We start from the raw sequence: 18,381 nt of genomic DNA, 5'->3' as shown, positions 1-18,381 counted from the left end.
GAAGATGATTCTCTGAATTGTGCTTACTTAAACTAAGGAAAAAATAAGCAAAGGAAGGGAAAGAAGGAAGAAGGGAAAGAAAGGAAGGAGGGATGAAAGGAAGGAGGTAAGGGAAAGGTAGGGCAGAGAAGGGAAGGGAAGGGAGGAAGGAAGGAAGTAAGGAAAGAAGGAAGGAGGGATGAAAGGAAGGAAGGAAGGAAGGAAGGAAGGAAGGAAGGAAGGAAGGATGAAAGGAAGGAAGGAAGGGAAGAGAAGGAACAGAATGGAAGGGAAGGGGGGAAGGGAAGGAAGGAAGGATGAAAGGAAGGAAGAAAGGAAGGAAGGAAGGAAGGGAGGAAGAAGAAGAAGCAGGAGAAAAAGTAGAGCCCGACTATTATTGTAACATTTATATCTGATTGTCGTTAGAATTTTTATTCAATTTTGTAACAAATCTTTGTCTAATAAAAATCTGTATTTATTTCCACTCAAAAACATTGAAGTCAAGCAGGTTGTAAACACACATCCTGTCATACAGCACAGTCTTTATCATTACAGCAGCACTTACAGAATAATTACACACTGGATAATCTGGATATCTTCAGGATCACCGACGTCACGAGAACATATTCACACGGAAGATTCCAGGAAGCCTGGTGAAGAAGGCTGGAAATAAACGTGTCGATTCTTCACACACAAAACTGTCATCTCTGAACCTAGCGATAAGGCTGACGACGGAAGTTTGTCTCTGTTGTCAAACTGACTACTGAAACCATCACTGCTGTCAGAACTGTACTGAATCTGACAAACACAAAGCTGCTGCTTTCTACATCAGCATCACATTTTGTCTATAACTGAGATCATGGGCCTGAGTTTACAGTTTCATTAGCCAACTCCTGTAAATAGTGTGCCAGTGTGTGTGTGTGTGTGTCTGTGTACATGTGTGTGTGTGTGTACACGTGTGTGTGTGTGTGTACGTGTGTGTGTACATGTGTGTGGGTAGATAGATAGATAGATAGATTTGTATGTCCAATCATCTTTCTATATATCTCTCTCTCAGTTCATTCATCTATCTGTCTGTCTGTCCAAACATCCATCCATCCTTGTCTGACAGTCTAGTCATCCAACCATCCATTTATCCAGCCATCTACCCATCCTTCTGTCATCTCTATAATCATCAATCTGTCCGTCCGTCCAGTCATCCATTTATTCATCCTTGCATGACTGTGCAGTCATCCTTCTATCTATCCATCCATCAATCTATTTGTCTGTCTATCTACCTGTCTCTCCAAGCACCCATCCATCCATTCTTCCATCCGTCTGCCCATTTGTCCAGTCATCCATCCATCTATCCATCCATATCTCTCTCTCTCTCACACACACACACACACGTCACCTACACTTGTAAAAGCAGTTGCCATGTTGTGTAAGATGGAAAGAGTTGCAAAAAGAGAAAGAGTTGGAAAAACAGTGGCAAGAGTTTCTCGTTCCTCTTCTCTTTCTGCTTTTAAGGTTAATGTAAGGATTGGGTTACATCCCATCTCTTCTCTCAGCCAGACCTCTAGCTTATCAAGTATGGTTTTTTTTTTTCCAACAAATGTATCCAAGAGCTGCCTACATGATCCAGAAAAGGGTGATTTGATTGACGGGTGTGATGGCAACCTTTGGACAGACTTTCCCCTGTTCTCTGTGGGTGGAGGAACTGACGCCGAGTCTTCATCCAACCTTCTAAACTTTGAGCACCAGTTCTGCAGCTATTAAATGTATTTTTGGAAATGCTGATAGAATTCTCGTATGAAGGGAAATTTGGAACTTCAGTCTGATACCCAGTCCAGTTTATATAGCACCAAAAAAGCTCCTCATTTCTGTCACCTTTTCAGAAAGCTAGTTATTGCAGCCAGTAAAAGACCAAAGTGTAGAGAAAATGTGATGGAAATGACACAGACACTGAACCCAGAGCCACAGCCATGAAATTAGAAGATAAATTTCTTTTCTTTTTTGTTCTGCTTCCCTTCAGAGTCGACTGTATTACTATAAACTTTCTATTACGGAGAGTTTCAGTTACACTAAAACAAATGAGAAAAAAATTAATCATCAGACATCAGAAAAAAAGATTTTCTTCTGCTTGGATTGACGTGCTGACGGTCTGCTTATAGCCAGCAGCATGTATATAAGTTATAACAAGCAGAAATGAAAATATAGCTCTCTGTTCATGTTCATGGGAATAACGGGAATGAGATTTCACATGGAAAGAGAGAGAGAGAGAGAGAGAGAGAGAGAGAGAGAGAGAGAGAGAGAGAGAGAGAGAGAGAAAGAAAGAAAGAAAGAAAGAAAGAAAGAAAGAAAGAAAGAAAGAAAAAGAAAAAAGCAGGAAAGAAAGAAAGAAAGAAAGAAAGAAAGAAAGAAAGAAAGAAAGAAAGAAAAAGAAAAAAACAGGAAAGAAAAAAGAAAAAGAAAGAAAGAAAGAAAGAAAGAAAGAAAGAAAGAAAGAAAGAAAGAAAAAGAAAAAAGAAAGAAAGAAAGAAAGAAAGAAAAAGAAAAAAGCAGGAAAGAAAGAAAGAAAGAAAGAAAGAAAGAAAGAAAGAAAGAAAGAAAGAAAGAAAGAAAAAGAAAAAAACAGGAAAGAAAAAAGAAAAAAGAAAGAAAGAAAAAGAAAAAAGAAAGAAAAAAAAAGAAAGAAAGAAAGAATGAAAAAAGAAAGAAAGAAAGAAAGAAAGAAAGAAAGAAAGAAAGAAAGAAAGAAAGGGAAAAAAGAAAAAAGAAAGAAAGAAAGAAAGGAAAAAAGAAAGAAAGAAAACAAAATGGATGGATGGATGGATGGATGGATGGATGGATGAAACAAGCTGGTCTTATTCCTGCCCTGAAAAGACACAAGAATCATCTTAACTCGTGACCAGTGAACATGTGACGCTTCATAAACGAGTGTTAGTAAAGTGAGAGTTTGTCACCTCTCTCTGTAACTCCAGGTCAGAGCTGACGTTCAGTATAAACACTGAGGGAGTGACTTGGTCCTCAGATCACAGCGAGCTTTACCAGTGCAGAGGGAACTGATTCCTGGTTGTTCATAAGAACTCTGGAGCATTATTACTGTATTATAACAGCCGTGTCTACAAAGTAACGCACTGCCTCAGTAGAAAAGTCTCCCATGCAGCCTGAGGATCCTCTGCGTTATAACACGGAGTCCAGCGGCGAGGGTTTGTACTGTAACGCCATCAGTCACGACTCAGTGGAGAGCTCTGACAAGGGCAAACCAATCATGGAGTCATGGTGTGTGTGGAATTCGCCAGGCTGTAATGAGTCGTACCAACAGTCTTAGAGATTCATTCGTTTTTATTGACACGTACAAATCTCTTCAGCTCGAACAAGCTACTAATTAAAACCCTGCTCGCTTTCGCCGTCTCGCGTCTCCTTTCTCCTCACTCACGTCTGTCTCTTCTCTTCAAGCGTGGACACGTCTCGCTCTCTCTCGGTCTCTCTCTCGGTGTTAAATTCCAAATCGTCAGCTTTCACAGAGATCTCAGACAGGAGGAAGCGTGAAACATAAGGCTGCATCGTTCACACTTATTTTGTGGAACAGAAAAAAAAAAAAAAACTGCCATTCAATCACATAACGGACCGTGTGTCAGAGACAGGAAGTGAGAGAAATGACACTTTAAACAACTTGAAGAACAAACCTGGCTCTGTGAGCGACAGATGGACAGGTCAGGGCTGGGGGGGGGGGGGGGGGGGGATAAAAGGTAGAAAATGAAAGAGTCAGAAACGAACTATAGAGATGACGGAGACGGTTGGAGATGACAACATGACAGGGTGGAGATTTGCTTTAAACAAGGACAGAAAGTCTCCCGGTGACATCCGATTGCAATTAGTTCTAAATCAAAACAAGAGGAAAACAAGTGTGTTATTAGACACTAATCACAACATCTCTGTTCGTGTACTAAAGCAAATCTCCACCCTGTCATGTTGTCATCTCCAACCGTCTGATCATTAGACTGACATCTTCCCAGGCTGTGTGTCATGTTGCTGCATTGCATTCAGGAAATATGGGACAAAATCTGCACTGTGTGTACACCACCCACATCTCCACCCACATCTCCAACCCTCAACTCCACCACCATGTGCAACCCACATCTCCACCACCATCTCCACCACCATCTGCAACTCACATCTCCACCACCATCTCCACCCACATCTCCACCACCATCTCCAACCCTCAACTCCACCACCATCTGCAATCCACATCTCCACCACCATTTGCAACTCACATCTCCACCACCATCTCCAACCCTCATCTCCACCACCATCTCCAACCCTCATCTCCACCACCATCTCCAACCCTCATCTCCACCACCATCTCCAACCCACATCTCCACCACCATCTCCAATCCTCATCTCCACCACCATCTCCAACCCACATCTCCACCACCATCTCCAACCCACATCTCCACCACCATCTCCAACCCACATCTCCACCAACATCTCCACCAACATCTCCAACCCACATCTAAACCACCATCCATCTCCAACCCACATCTTCACCACCATCTCCACATCCTCTCTACCACCATCCCCACCCACGTCTCCACAAACCATATCAACCCAAATCCTCACCATATATATATATATATATATATATATATATATATATATATATATATATATATATATAAAATCCAAGCAAAAACGCATCAGCAACTAACTAACAGTAACCACATAAAAACATTTTAAGACGAACATATTTAATATGCTTCGATGTGGAAATAATTAGAGAAAGTAGAGAAACCATGAGCAGGATGAAGAGCAGAACTTCTGATCATTTTAATAGAAAGTAAATGTAAATTTCTATTTAAATCGATACCAGAATCACATACACACTTGATCACATCAGTAGATCACAAGGACCTCTGTATAAAATGTGTCCTATTAAAATAAAACTAAAGGTTTCCACTAAGACCTTCATCGTGTTTCATTTCAATGTCATCAGTCGCTGATGAAATGATGCCACTTCATCCACTCCTCTTTTTCCAGAAGCTGGAGTTAAATCTAAACGTTTATTTACACCTCACGTGACATAAGATGTGCTTGAAAACAAATAGCCTACATTATTATGCGGGACGTAACGTTTAATCAGAGACGTATCGAATCCAGACCGACGTATCGAATGGTATCGTTACACGTCTATAAGAAACGATGATTACGCATCTAGAAGAAAAGAAACGGAAGCAGGGAACGACGGGTTTCTGAGACGAACGCACTCGTTTCCAGCTCGACAGCCACCTTTATTGACACCCAGACAAAGCACACACAGGAGGTTAAAGAGTATTTGAACTTAAAAAGCTGCTTAATAAGTTCGATAACCTGAAAGCTAGAGTCGCTTCGCGCTTGCTGTCGTGTTTGGATCCAGATCTCTTCTCCAGAACACACACACACACACACACACACACTTATATACACGTACACAAACACAAAGAGATGCTCGTATTATTAAGCCCAACTCCCACAAGTCTGCTTTGATGAATGCAGCTGTTAATTTCAGTCTCTGTGTGTGGTGCTGCTTTAATTAGGAGCTAAAGCGTGTCCGTGCTGGGCAGCAAAATTGCACAAGACACGAAGACCTTTTAAACCCATCAGACAGCCATCATCACGCTTTTACATGAAGGAGACGCTTGACACTTCACGTTCGCCGAGGCCCTGACATTCGTACAAACTCGCACGCATAAAGACATGAAAAGAAGTAATCGGTGAAGTCCGTGCAGCTCGTCAACGTCAACGGTGACGTGTATACATTATATACAGACAAATCCTACATCTCTAAGGGACTGTGAGCAAATTATAAACATTCCTAAAAAAAGGAAAGGAGGTGAAAGTCTTCACTTAATAATTAATAGGATAAAAACACAGAGTAAATGACCGTAAAAGGTCAGATTGAGTATAGAGACAGTGAGTATAGTAAAATATGAGATTGAGTATAGAGACAGTGAGTATAGTAAAAGGTCAGATTGAGTATAGAGGCAGTGAGTATAGTAAAAGGTCAGATTGAATATAGAGGCAGGGAGTATAGTAAAAGGTCAGATTGAATATAGAGGCAGTGAGTATAGTAAAAGGTCAGATTGAGTATAGAGGCAGTGAGTATAGTAAAAGGTCAGATTGAGTATAGAGGCAGTGAGTATAGTAAAAGGTCAGATTGAATATAGAGGCAGTGAGTATAGTAAAAGGTCAGATTGAGTATAGAGGCAGTGAGTATAGTAAAAGGTCAGATTGAGTATAGAGGCAGTGAGTATAGTAAAAGGTCAGATTGAGTATAGAGGCAGTGAGTATAGTAAAAGGTCAGATTGAGTATAGAGGCAGTGAGTATAGTAAAAGGTCAGATTGAGTATAGAGGCAGTGAGTATAGTAAAAACAGAGTGTGTATAGTGAAGCTTGGATGTAAGTATAGCTTGATGGTGCGATCTAAGAGTAACCTTGTATAAGGAAATTAGACTTGAGTATTGTAACCAATCAGAGTGCAGCAGTCCGACTCAGAGCAGCGTTGGTATAGTTGGATTGGACAGTGTGTACAGTACAAGAACATTTACTCTGTGAAATGGGTGAGAAAAGTAAGCAAATGTCCAGAATACACTTTTACTGTGATGCTTATAAAGGTATTAGAGTATATAGTGTATAGTATAGAGTGTATAGTGTAGAGTATATAGTGTATAGTATATAGAGTATATAGTGTATAGTATATAGAGTATATAGTGTATAGTATAGAGTGTATAGTATATAGAGTATAGTGTATATAGTGTATAGAGTATAGTATATAGAGTATAGTATATAGAGTATAGTATATAATGTATAGTATATAGTGTATAGTATATAAAGTATAGTATATAGAGTATAGTATATAGTGTATAGTATATAGAGTATATAGTGTATAGTATATAGTGTATAGTATATAGAGTATATAGTATATAGTCTATAATATATAGAGTATATAGTGTATAGTATATAGAGTATAGAATGTATAGTATATAGTGTATAGCATATAGAGTATAGTATATAGAGTATATAGTGTATAGTATATAGAGTATATAGTGTATAGTATATAGAGTATATAGTGTATAGTATATAGTGTATAGTATATAGAGTATATAGTGTATAGTATATAGAGTATATAGTGTATAGTATAGAGTGTATAGTGTATAGTATATAGAGTATATAGTGTATAGTATATAGAGTATATAGTGTATAGTATAGAGTGTATAGTGTATAGTATATAGAGTATATAGTGTATAGTATATAGAGTATATAGTGTATAGTATAGAGTGTATAGTGTAGAGTATATAGTGTCTAGTATATAGAGTATATAGTGTATAGTATATAGTGTATAGTATATAGAGTATATAGTGTATAGTATAGAGTGTATAGTGTATAGTATATAGAGTATATAGTGTATAGTATATAGAGTATATAGTGTATAGTATATAGTGTATAGTATATAGAGTATATAGTGTATAGTATATAGAGTATATAGTATATAGTGTATAATATATAGAGTATATAGTGTATAGTATATAGAGTATAGAATGTATAGTATATAGTGTATAGCATATAGAGTATAGTATATAGAGTATATAGTGTATAGTATATAGAGTATATAGTGTATAGTATATAGAGTATATAGTGTATAGTATATAGTGTATAGTATATAGATTATATAGTGTATAGTATATAGTGTATAGTATATAGAGTATAGTATATAGAGTATATAGTGTATAGTATATAGAGTATATAGTGTATAGTATATAGAGTATATAGTGTATAGTATATAGTGTATAGTATATAGATTATATAGTGTATAGTATATAGTGTATAGTATATAGAGTATAGTATATAGAGTATATAGAGTATATAGTGTATAGTATATAGAGTATATAGTGTATAGTATATAGTGTATAGTATATAGAGTATATAGTGTATAGTATATAGAGTATATAGTGTATAGTATAGAGTGTATAGTGTATAGTATATAGAGTATATAGTGTATAGTATATAGAGTATATAGTGTATAGTATAGAGTGTATAGTGTAGAGTATATAGTGTATAGTATATAGTGTATAGTATATAGTGTATAGTATATAGAGTATATAGTGTATAGTATATAGTGTATAGTATATATAGTATATAGTGTACAGTATATAGTGTATAGTATATAGAGTATATAGTGTATAGTATATAGAGTATATAGTGTATAGTATATAGTGTATAGTATATAGAGTATATAGTGTATAGTATATAGTGAAGTTAAACAGGAAACTGTGTGCAGTGTAAAGAATGACTGAGTATAGTGAGTATGAGCTATGAGTATAGCAAAGCTGCACAGCGAATACCACAGAAAACCACAGTGTTGAACAGAAAATGTAGTGTGTGTGTGTGTGTGTGTGTGTGTGTGTGTGTGCAAAAACAGCATCACTGACCATACAGCGCTGAGAGTAATCACCTTCTGAGCAGCGACTTCGGGTAAGTACTCGAATAAAAAGACAGCAAGGGAGTCAGGATCATGCTGGCCTTGAGCCTGTAAACCACACACACACACACACAACTTTAGTTTGAGAGCGATAAAAACTTTGAAACAAAGCACAAAGTAAAAATAAAGGCTTTAAACTTGAAGCCTCCTTGTTTATAGTTCTCTCCTCTTTCTTTCCCACAGCCAGCTTTTCCCGTTTTTCCGCTGCCGGGCTTTTCACTTCCGATTCTGACACCGAGCTCTCTGGTGAGCGGATTTCACAGGGAATCGGTCCCCAGTGGCTCGTGAGGCTTGTGCGGAGTGACAGCACAATCACCTCTGTGTGGAAAGCGCAACAGTGCTGCCAGGTCTGTTTAACACATGCACACAAGAGACAGGATTTTTTTGTTTTTTTTTAATATAATCTTAAGAGCTGAAGGGAAATAAATATAGCAGCAGGACGTGTGTGTTTCTGTGAGAGAGCAGCACATTTAGGAAGTTGTGTCTAGGATACATGGTGTCTTAATGAGAGGAAATGAACAATCAGTGATGTTCGAACTACTGTATTAGTGACGATTAAACACAGCTCTCTTTATTTAGAGAGAAACAAAACAACACTGGTATTAAACCGAGAGCTAACGGACATACACACAGTGCTTCTGAAGATGGACAGAGAAAGGAGGAAGTAAAGAAAGTGAAGGATGGAAATGAAGGAAGTGAAGAAAGTGAATTATGGAAATAAAGGTAGGAAGGAAGGAAAGGATGGAAATGAAGGGAAAGGGAAGGAAGGAAGGAAGGAAGGAAGGAAGGAAGGAAGGAAGGAAGGAAGGAAGGAATAGAGGGATGTAAGTTGAGGAAGGGATGGAGGGGTGCAAGTTGAGGAAAGGAGGGAGGGAGAAAAGGAATGAAGGAAAGGAAGGAAATAAAGGGAAATGGAAAAGGAAGGGAAAGGAAAGGGAAGGTAGGAGGGAAGGAAGGAAGCAAGGGAGGGAGGGATGGATGTAAGTTGAGGAAAGGAGGGAGGGAGGGAAGGAATTAAGGAAAGGATGGAAATAAAGGGAAAGGGGAAAGGAAGGAAGGAAGGAAGGAAGGAAATAAAGGGAAAGGAAGGAAGGAAGGAAGGAAGGAAGGAAGGAAGGAAGGAAGGAAGGAAGGGATGGAGAAAAGTTGAGGAAAGGAGGGAGGGAGAAAAGAAATGAAGGAAAGGATGGAAATAAAGGGAAATGGAAAAGGAAGGGAAAGGAAAGGGAAGGTAGGAGGGAAGGAAGGAAGGAAAAGAGGGAGGGATGGATGCAAGTTAAGGAAAGGAGGGAGGGAGGGAAGGAATGAAGGAAAGGATGGAAATAAAGGGAAAGGGGAAAGGAAGGAAGGAAGGAAGGAAGGAAGGGATGGAGGGAAGTAAGTTGAGATAAAGAAGGAAGTTAGGAAAGAAAGGGAACGAGTAAAAGAACTTAATTTGGACATGCATTTATTTATTTCTATAAACAAAGTCCTGATCCTGACGGTCCTGCTCTCTCCTGCTCTCTCCTGCTCTCCCCTGCTCTCTCTTGCTCTCTCCTGCTCTCCCCTGCTCTCCCCTGCTCTCTCCTGCTCTCCCCTGCTCTCTCTTGCTCTCTCCTGCTCTCCCCTGCTCTCTCTTGCTCTCCCCTGCTCTCTCCTGCTCTCCCCTGCTCTCCCCTGCTCTCTCCTGCTCTCTCCTGCTCTCCCCTGCTCTCCCCTGCTCTCCCCTGCTCTCCCTTGCTCTCCCCTGCTCTCTCCTGCTCTCCCTTGCTCTCCCCTGCTCTCTCTTGCTCTCCCCTGCTCTCTCCTGCTCTCTCTTGCTCTCTCTTGCTCTCTCCTGCTCTCCCTTGCTCTCCCCTGCTCTCTCTTGCTCTCCCCTGCTCTCTCTTGCTCTCTCTTGCTCTCTCCTGCTCTCTCCTGCTCTCCCCTGCTCTCTCCTGCTCTCCCCTGCTCTCTCCTGCTCTCTCCTGCTCTCCCCTGCTCTCTCTTGCTCTCTCCTGCTCTCCCCTGCTCTCTCTTGCTCTCTCCTGCTCTCTCCTGCTCTCTCTTGCTCTCTCCTGCTCTCTCCTGCTCTCCCCTGCTCTCTCTTGCTCTCTCTTGCTCTCTCCTGCTCTCCCCTGCTCTCCCCTGCTCTCCCCTGCTCTCTCCTGCCCCACATCCCACTGTCTCCTGGGAATGAGGCAGAAACCGAGTTAGTATCTGACTCTCAGCTCTCAGACTCTCAGCTCCATCACAGAACAAGCAGGAAAAGTTTAAAGCCAAATTAGACCCCAAAGATCAAGCAGCTGCATTCCAGCACAAAATGAAAAGCTTTGGATCCAGATGTCTGAGCAAAACTCATAACGGCTGGAGACACAGAATTAGGCAATGACCCAGGTAAAACACACACACACACACACACACACACACACACACACACACAGCTTGCCCATGTTAGTCGCTGTCACTCCAGGGATCGGACAGAGACTGATCTGCCCTTATATAGAAGCACTGAGCGATTCACACCTTTTCCCTTCCTGCTCAGAGAAAGATTTTCCCTGAAGCCCTTTGTTTTTGGTAGACCTGAGATAATACACCTCCTCATCATCCTCTTCAGTAATCCCCATGCCTTCCTCACTCGGATATAAATAGTGTGTGTGCAGTGTTACGCTCCAGCAGAAGGGGACAGCTAAGCCTTAGCATGAGCTTTTTTTTTTTTCATGGCAAACTCATTAATGTTGGAATTCACCAAAGGAAACAGCTATCTGAGTGGGTCATCAGGGGGCTTCACACACACACACACACACACACACACACACACACACTCACGTCCCATTCTTGTGTGGTTTGTACACGACAGCTAGATGTTATCGCCTCATGGTTGCGTTCCTCCTTTAATTTTGTTGCAGTTCTCGTTCAGGGGCCTGAACCTTTATTTCTAAGACATACAGAACATTTCATAGAAAGGATTTTTTTCTCCCTATTTGAAGTTACAAATAGACGAAAAGTTGCGAAGAGAATCCGAAAGCGAGTGAAGGCGATAAACATAATATGTAATATGTACTGTACCGCAAAGAGAACAGTAGACGAGAGAGACGAAAGAAAGCTACATCGCTACAGTCTAATAATAATAATAATAATAATAATAACAATAATAACAACATTATGAATTGTTTTTATTTCATTAAAATGGAATAGCTCCTCAGTGGTGTTAATGTCCTCGGCGGTGTCGACGTCACGTCTCACTCCTCGGCGGTGTCGACGTCACGTCTCACTCCTCGGCGGTGTCGACGTCACGTCTCACTCCTCGGCGGTGTCGACGTCACGTCTCACTCCATTATAAAAATGTCAGTTATTCCGAACCAGTTGTTAAACTACATTACCCATCAGCCCCTGCACCTATCCGTCTCATGTCCCATTCACCTTCACCTGTGTCCCGTTTCACTCCGACGAACACCTCGTTTTTTTTCAACATCTCATTTGGTTTTTGATTTGTTTTGTTTTGCTGTGACTTTTTTGTTCTTTTTTCCACCTTATAAACATATTATAATGATAAAAGTCTTTTTTTTTTCAAAAACATGCCCTTGTTTCCGCTTCTACGTTTTGTTCCTAAGTACAAAGTCAGAAAACGTGTTTAAATGAAAATGAAATTCTTCAAAAAAAAAAAATCCCTGAATCTCTCTTTATCCCTTCGCTCTGACTCGAGCTCTACGTTGCTGATACTTTATTTCCCAGCGTCAGCATCACATCAGTCGTTTTCATTTCCTTTCTCCGGCCCATCAGGATTTCTAATTTCAGTGTCCTCTGTAACACCTGACCTGATCGTCTGTCACCTCGGACCCTAAACAGACGTAACACTCATTACCCGTTTTAGTCAATTTCTCCGACGTCTCCTGGTTAATAACCTGGTAATCTTCCTGTGAGCCTAGTGGGACGGCGGCGAGTTCGGCTCACGGTTTCTTCCCCGTGTCGTTCCGTAAAACTTTCCCAATTCCAGCGAAGAACTGAAATAACAACCGAGACCTAAAAATCCTCCACTGCCAATTCTAAGCGTACAGACGACCATTTAGATAAAGCTGAGGGAGGGAAAGCAGAGCGAACGCCGAGAGCCTGAACTGTAGTTAGGATGTGTGTGACTTTATCAGGAGAAGATTTCTACATGGCTTTGTGTGTCTACAGACTGTATTTGTGTGTGTTTTGTATGTGTGTCTGTTAGTGGGTGTGAATCTGTGTGTGTATCTGTGGTGTGTGTGTGTGTGTCTGTGTGAGTTTATTTGTGTGTCACTGTGTCTTGTATGTGTGTCTCTTTGTGGGTGTGAATCTGTGTGTGTATCTGTGGTGTGTGTGTGCGTTTATTTGTGTGTCAGTGTGTTTTGTATGTGTGTCTGTTTGTGGGTGTGAATCTGTGTGTGTGTCTCTGTGTGCATTTATTTGTGTGTCAGTGTGTTTTGTGTGTGTGTCTGTTTGTGGGTGTGAATCTGTGTGTGTGTGTATCTGTGGGGTGTGTGTGCATGTCTCTGTGTGCATTTATTTGTGTGTCAGTGTGTTTTGTATGTGTGTCTGTTTGTGGGTGTGAATCTGTGTGTGTATCTGTGATGTGTGTATGTGTCTCTGTGTGAGTTTATTTGTGTGTCAGTGTGTTTTGTACATGTGTCTGTTTGTGGGTGTGAATCTGTGTGTGTATCTGTGATGTGTGTATGTGTCTCTGTGTGAGTTTATTTGTGTGTCAGTGTGTTTTGTACATGTGTCTGTTTGTGGGTGTGAATCTGTGTGTGTATCTGTGATGTGTGTATGTGTCTCTGTGTGAGTTTATTTGTGTGTCAGTGTGTTTTGTATGTGTGTCTGTTTGTGGGTGTGAATCTGTGTGTGTATCTGTGGTGTGTGTGTGTGTGTCTCTGTGTGCGTGTCAGTGTGTTTTGTATGTGTGTCTGTTTGTGGGTGTGAATCTGTGTGTGTATCTGTGATGTGTGTATGTGTCTCTGTGTGAGTTTATTTGTGTGTCAGTGTGTTTTGTACATGTGTCTGTTTGTGGGTGTGAATCTGTGTGTGTATCTGTGATGTGTGTATGTGTCTCTGTGTGAGTTTATTTGTGTGTCAGTGTGTTTTGTATGTGTGTCTGTTTGTGGGTGTGAATCTGTGTGTGTATCTGTGGTGTGTGTGTGTGTGTCTCTGTGTGCGTGTCAGTGTGTTTTGTATGTGTGTCTGTTTGTGGGTGTGAATCTGTGTGTGTATCTGTGGTGTGTGTGTGTCTCTCTGTGTGCGTGTCAGTGTGTTTTGTATGTGTGTCTGTTTGTGGGTGTGAATCTGTGTGTGTATCTGTGGTGTGTGTGTGTCTCTCTGTGTGCGTGTCAGTGTGTTTTGTATGTGTGTCTGTTTGTGGGTGTGAATCTGTGTGTGTATCTGTGGTGTGTGTGTGTGTGTCTCTGTGTGCGTGTCAGTGTGTTTTGTATGTGTGTCTGTTTGTGGGTGTGAATCTGTGTGTGTGTGTGTGTGTATGTGTCTCTGTGTGCGTGTCAGTGTGTTTTGTATGTGTGTCTGTTTGTGGGTGTGAATCTGTGTGTGTGTATCTGTGGTGTGTGTATGTGTCTCTGTGTGCGTGTCAGTGTGTTTTGTATGTGTGTCTGTTTGTGGGTGTGAATCTGTGTGTGTATCTGTGGTGTGTGTGTGTGTCTCTGTGTGCGTGTCAGTGTGTTTTGTATGTGTGTCTGTTTGTGGGTGTGAATCTGTGTGTGTATCTGTGGTGTGTCAGTGTGTTTTGTATGTGTGTCTGTTTGTGGGTGTGAATCTGTGTGTGTGTATCTGTGGTGTGTGTGTGTGTCCCAGTCCAGCACTTACACCCAACCTCCTGAAGTGCAGCTGGGGACAAAACTAGATTACGCGGCTTAACGTCTTCATGTGTGGGAAATTCCACCACACGGTTCCTTTCGCTCTGAGAGCCAAAGACGGAGCGTCGAAGCGAACGGCGTCCGGTTTCAGCTCGGATCGCGTTCACGCCTCCGCGATTCCGGCTCCGTTCGTCTCGGATTTTCTAATCTAAAGCTTTGTTGTGGAAATTGTGCGGTGTCTCCGGGACACGGTTTAAACCTGTAATTACAATTACGGCGTTTTCAGAAAAGGGTTATTTTAATCAGTTTTGCCTCATCAGCATGTCCACGCCCACCATGTACAATTATACAGCTTTAATCTGAAGGACAGCGGAGACAAAACCGCCCCCGTCCTACACACACACACGTGTGCAGGGACAAGCGTCTGAGTGTTAACACACGTCAGGACGTGTACACACCGAGTCAATATTTAGGGTGTAGACAGGAGAGGTCAGTGCAGTGGTGTTTGTACATCATCCGTCTCTCAGACACCAGCAAATTACCAAACACGTCGTTCTGCAGACGAGACGGAGGACAAACACACGTTTACTCCTCAGCCAATCAGTAACCTGTCTAACACCGAGCCAATCACTGTGTGCACTGAAAATCAGCCGTAACAAACCTGTGTGTGTGTGTGTGTGTGTGTGTGTGGGCTCGTTTCTATCCTGAAAATGTAATTCCCCCCATGGAAATGAAGCGATTGCATTTTTGTGTCTGTCTGTGTGTATCTTTGTGTGCGTGTCTGTGTTTTTGTGTGTGCCTTTTTGTGAGTGTGTGTGTGCATTTGTGGGTGTGAATCTGTGTGTATGTGCATCTGTGGTGTGTGTGTCTGTATGCGTCAGTGTGTTTTGTATTGTGTCTCTTTGTGGGTGTGAATCTGTGTGTCTATCTGTGGTGTGTGTTTATTTGTGTGTCAGTGTGTTTTCTATGTGTGTCTCTTTGTGGGTGTGAATCTGTGTGTGTATCTGTGGTGTGTGTGTATGTGTGTGTGTCTGTGTGCATTTATTTGTGTGTCAGTATGTTTTGTATTGTGTCTCTTTGTGGGTGTGAATCTGTGTGTGTATCTGTGGTGTGTGTGTATGTGTGTGTGACTGTGTGCGTTTATTTGTGTGTCAGTGTGTTTTGTATGTGTCTCTCTTTGTGGGTGTGAATTTGTGTGTCTATCTTTGGTGTGTGTGTGTCAGTGTGTTTTGTATGTGTCTCTCTTTGTGGGTGTGAATCTGTGTGTATCTGTGGTGTGTGTGTATGCGCGTGTGTCTGTGTGCGTTTATTTGTGTGTCAGTGTGTTTTGTATGTGTGTCTCTTTGTGGGTGTGTGACTCTATGCATATTTGTGTGCATTTTGTGTGTGTTTCTTTGTCAGTGTGTCTCTGTGTGTGTTTTATAGTGCGTGTCTGATATTTGTGTGGGTTAAGGGCCTTGCTCAGGGGCCAGCAGGGGCAGCTTGATGGTGCTGGGATTCCGGCTCACATCCTCCCGCCCGCTGAGCTAGCACCTTGTTTATTTATAAAAGCAACAAAGTTGTGTAGCGCTGCGTCCATGATGTTCACGCGAACAAAGCGTTCAGACGTCACCGTTCTCACCTCGGAGCTTTCACACATCCTGGACTGTTTGTAGTGCTGAAGAAATGGATGTGAGAAACTCACACAGCTCAGACAATTCACAGCAAAGCCATAAGCGCTGAATGTATTCGATCTCTTATATCTGTCGGGTTTAAGACTCTGATCATAATCGTGAAAACGTGTCTCTAATCGCTACGACAAGCAGAAATGTACTGAAAGCAGATGAAACGGGTGGAGCTTTCTGCAGCTCTACACCCGCACGGCGTCCCTGGATGACCTGGGATTATAATTACACCTCGGTTACGTCACCATCCTCATCAGGATCGGCTGCTTGAACACGACGTCGCTGTTCATGAACTTTACCATCGCCTTCATGTTTAAAGGGAATTCTGGAAGAGATCAGAAAAATTATCACAGATCGGCTGGGGCGGTCCTAAAGGCGGGGCCACAGGGGCCCTGGCCCTTGCTGAAATCTGATTGGCCCCTGTTCCATCAATCGTTGACAAGAGCAACCAAAGAATTGTTCACAACGATCACAGATGCAATTCCACCCCCAAACAATTGGCGGCACTCGAGCGTTGGAAAAAGGAATTGGGGGGGGGGGGGTTTGGGGCTCACACCTCCAGGGTTGGGGGTTCGATTCCCACCTCCACCTTGTGTGTGTGGAGTTTGCATGTTCTCCCCGTGCTTCGGGGGTTTCCTCCGGGTACTCCAGTTTCCTCCCCCCCCGGTCCAAAGACATGCATGGTAGGTTGATTGGCATCTCTGGAAAATTGTCTGTAGTGTGTGATTGCGTGAGTGAATGAGAGTGTGTGTGTCCTGCAATGGGTTGGCACTCCATCCAGGGTGTATCCTGCCTTGATGCCCGATGACGCCTGAGATGACGCCTGAGGCACAGGCTCCCTGTGACCTGAGGTAGTTCGGATAAGCGGTAGAAGATGAATGAATGAATGCACCGTACTAAATAAATTATTTTGTGTGCTTGAATGTACCTTGTACTTGGTCCCTGAATGTAACATGTGGCCCCTTAATGGCCCCTGTTACAGAAAAATCCTAGAACCGGCACTGCCGATCGGGTCACGATAAACCAGGAAGAATTAACCATCGCCAACGGTAACGAAGGGAAAGACAAAGAGAGAGAGGCCTGGCCAGTTCTGTGTGTGTGTGTGTGTGTGTGTGTGTGTGTGTGTGTTTGTTTTACTGGACAGCAGCAACACTTGAGAATCCTGTTCAATACAGAACGCACAAATCCGCTCCGTTTCCTCTTTCCTCTCGTTTGGTTAGTTTCATCATGGCTTCCTCGTGCGAGTGCTTACGCAGGAGCTAATGAGCCATTGATCCTTTTTGTCAGGCCTTTTGTTTTCATCAAGTGCTACAGCGCTCAGAAAGGCGGCGATAAATATCGGGGAAAAAAAAAAAAAAAAGGCTCATTGTGATGCAACTTCAAAGCAGCGCAAAGCAATTAGGTGCATTTTTTGTGTCTTTTTATTTATTTATATATTTATTTCTTTTTTACTTTGTGTGAAACTTTGTGCCAGAAAGAAAAACACTAGCTTCAAAGTGTTTTAACGTTCAAGAATCTTATTTTTCTCTTCTTAATTTATTCATACCCAAGCCCCACCCACCAGTAAGCTCCTCCCATCATACGACAGATACCGACATATTAAAAGGGATTTGAATTATTATGCATGTTTATAAAGAAAAAAAAATAATTTAAATATTTTAATGAGCTGCTGTTTATTACTGGTAATTATTTACAAGATACACATTTTTTTGACTGGTGGGTAGATGGACTGATAGATGGACCGACAGATGGACTGACAGACGGATGGATATATGGACAGACGGATGGACAGACAGATGGACAGATATATGGACAGACAGATGGACGGATAGATGGACAGACAGATGGACGGATAGATGGACAGACAGATGGACAGACAGATGGACAGATAGATGGACAGACAGATGGATGGATATATGGACAGACGGATGGATATATGGACAGACAGATGGACGGATATATGGACGGACAGATGGACAAACAGATGGACGGACAGATGGACAGACAGATGGATGGATAGATGGATGCAGAGACAGTGTTGATACATTTGACTGGATCCTGTAACTCGGACTCGTTTATTCATCCACGCTGGAAAGTCTCCTGATCTCTGAGTTCAGTGACAGTTTTATTTCTCCTCGTTCCTCTCGGCTCAAACACTCCACCTGTGTGTGTGAAGTTTCTGCACTGTGATGAGAGACACGTGTGTGTGTGTGTGTGTGTGGGTGTGTGTGTGTGTGTGTGTGATGATAATCTGTTTAGGCATTTCTGTTTGCACAATATTAAGTGTTCTTTAAACAGCGAACAGAACTTCAGTGAAAAGAGACTCAAACTTCTCATGATTCATGAGGCTCTGCTTATCCCCGTTCGCACTGCAACACACACACAGTTTATGTCCTGTATGTGCTTGTAGATGAACTCGTTTGGCCCAGACACAGATTCACTGTACACGAGAACA

The 18,381-nt window shown here is 41.9% G+C and overlaps 1 protein-coding gene across 2 annotated transcripts in view; it reads right to left on the bottom strand.

The window, feature by feature from the left end:
- The window catches only part of chrm3a (cholinergic receptor, muscarinic 3a), a 146,428-nt gene that overhangs the window by 99,345 nt on the left and 28,702 nt on the right, over nucleotides 1–18,381 (bottom strand). For both annotated transcript variants that reach the window (XM_060878944.1, XM_060878946.1), the window contains exon 2: nucleotides 8,430–8,527. The gene's annotated coding sequence lies outside the window, so the exon portion shown is untranslated. The remainder of the gene's footprint in view (nucleotides 1–8,429; nucleotides 8,528–18,381) is intronic.

This window comes from Tachysurus vachellii, chromosome 10, assembly GCF_030014155.1.
Source record: "Tachysurus vachellii isolate PV-2020 chromosome 10, HZAU_Pvac_v1, whole genome shotgun sequence".
Classification (NCBI taxonomy): Eukaryota; Metazoa; Chordata; class Actinopteri; order Siluriformes; family Bagridae; genus Tachysurus; species Tachysurus vachellii.
This window is presented reverse-complemented; position numbering and strand designations above follow the sequence as displayed.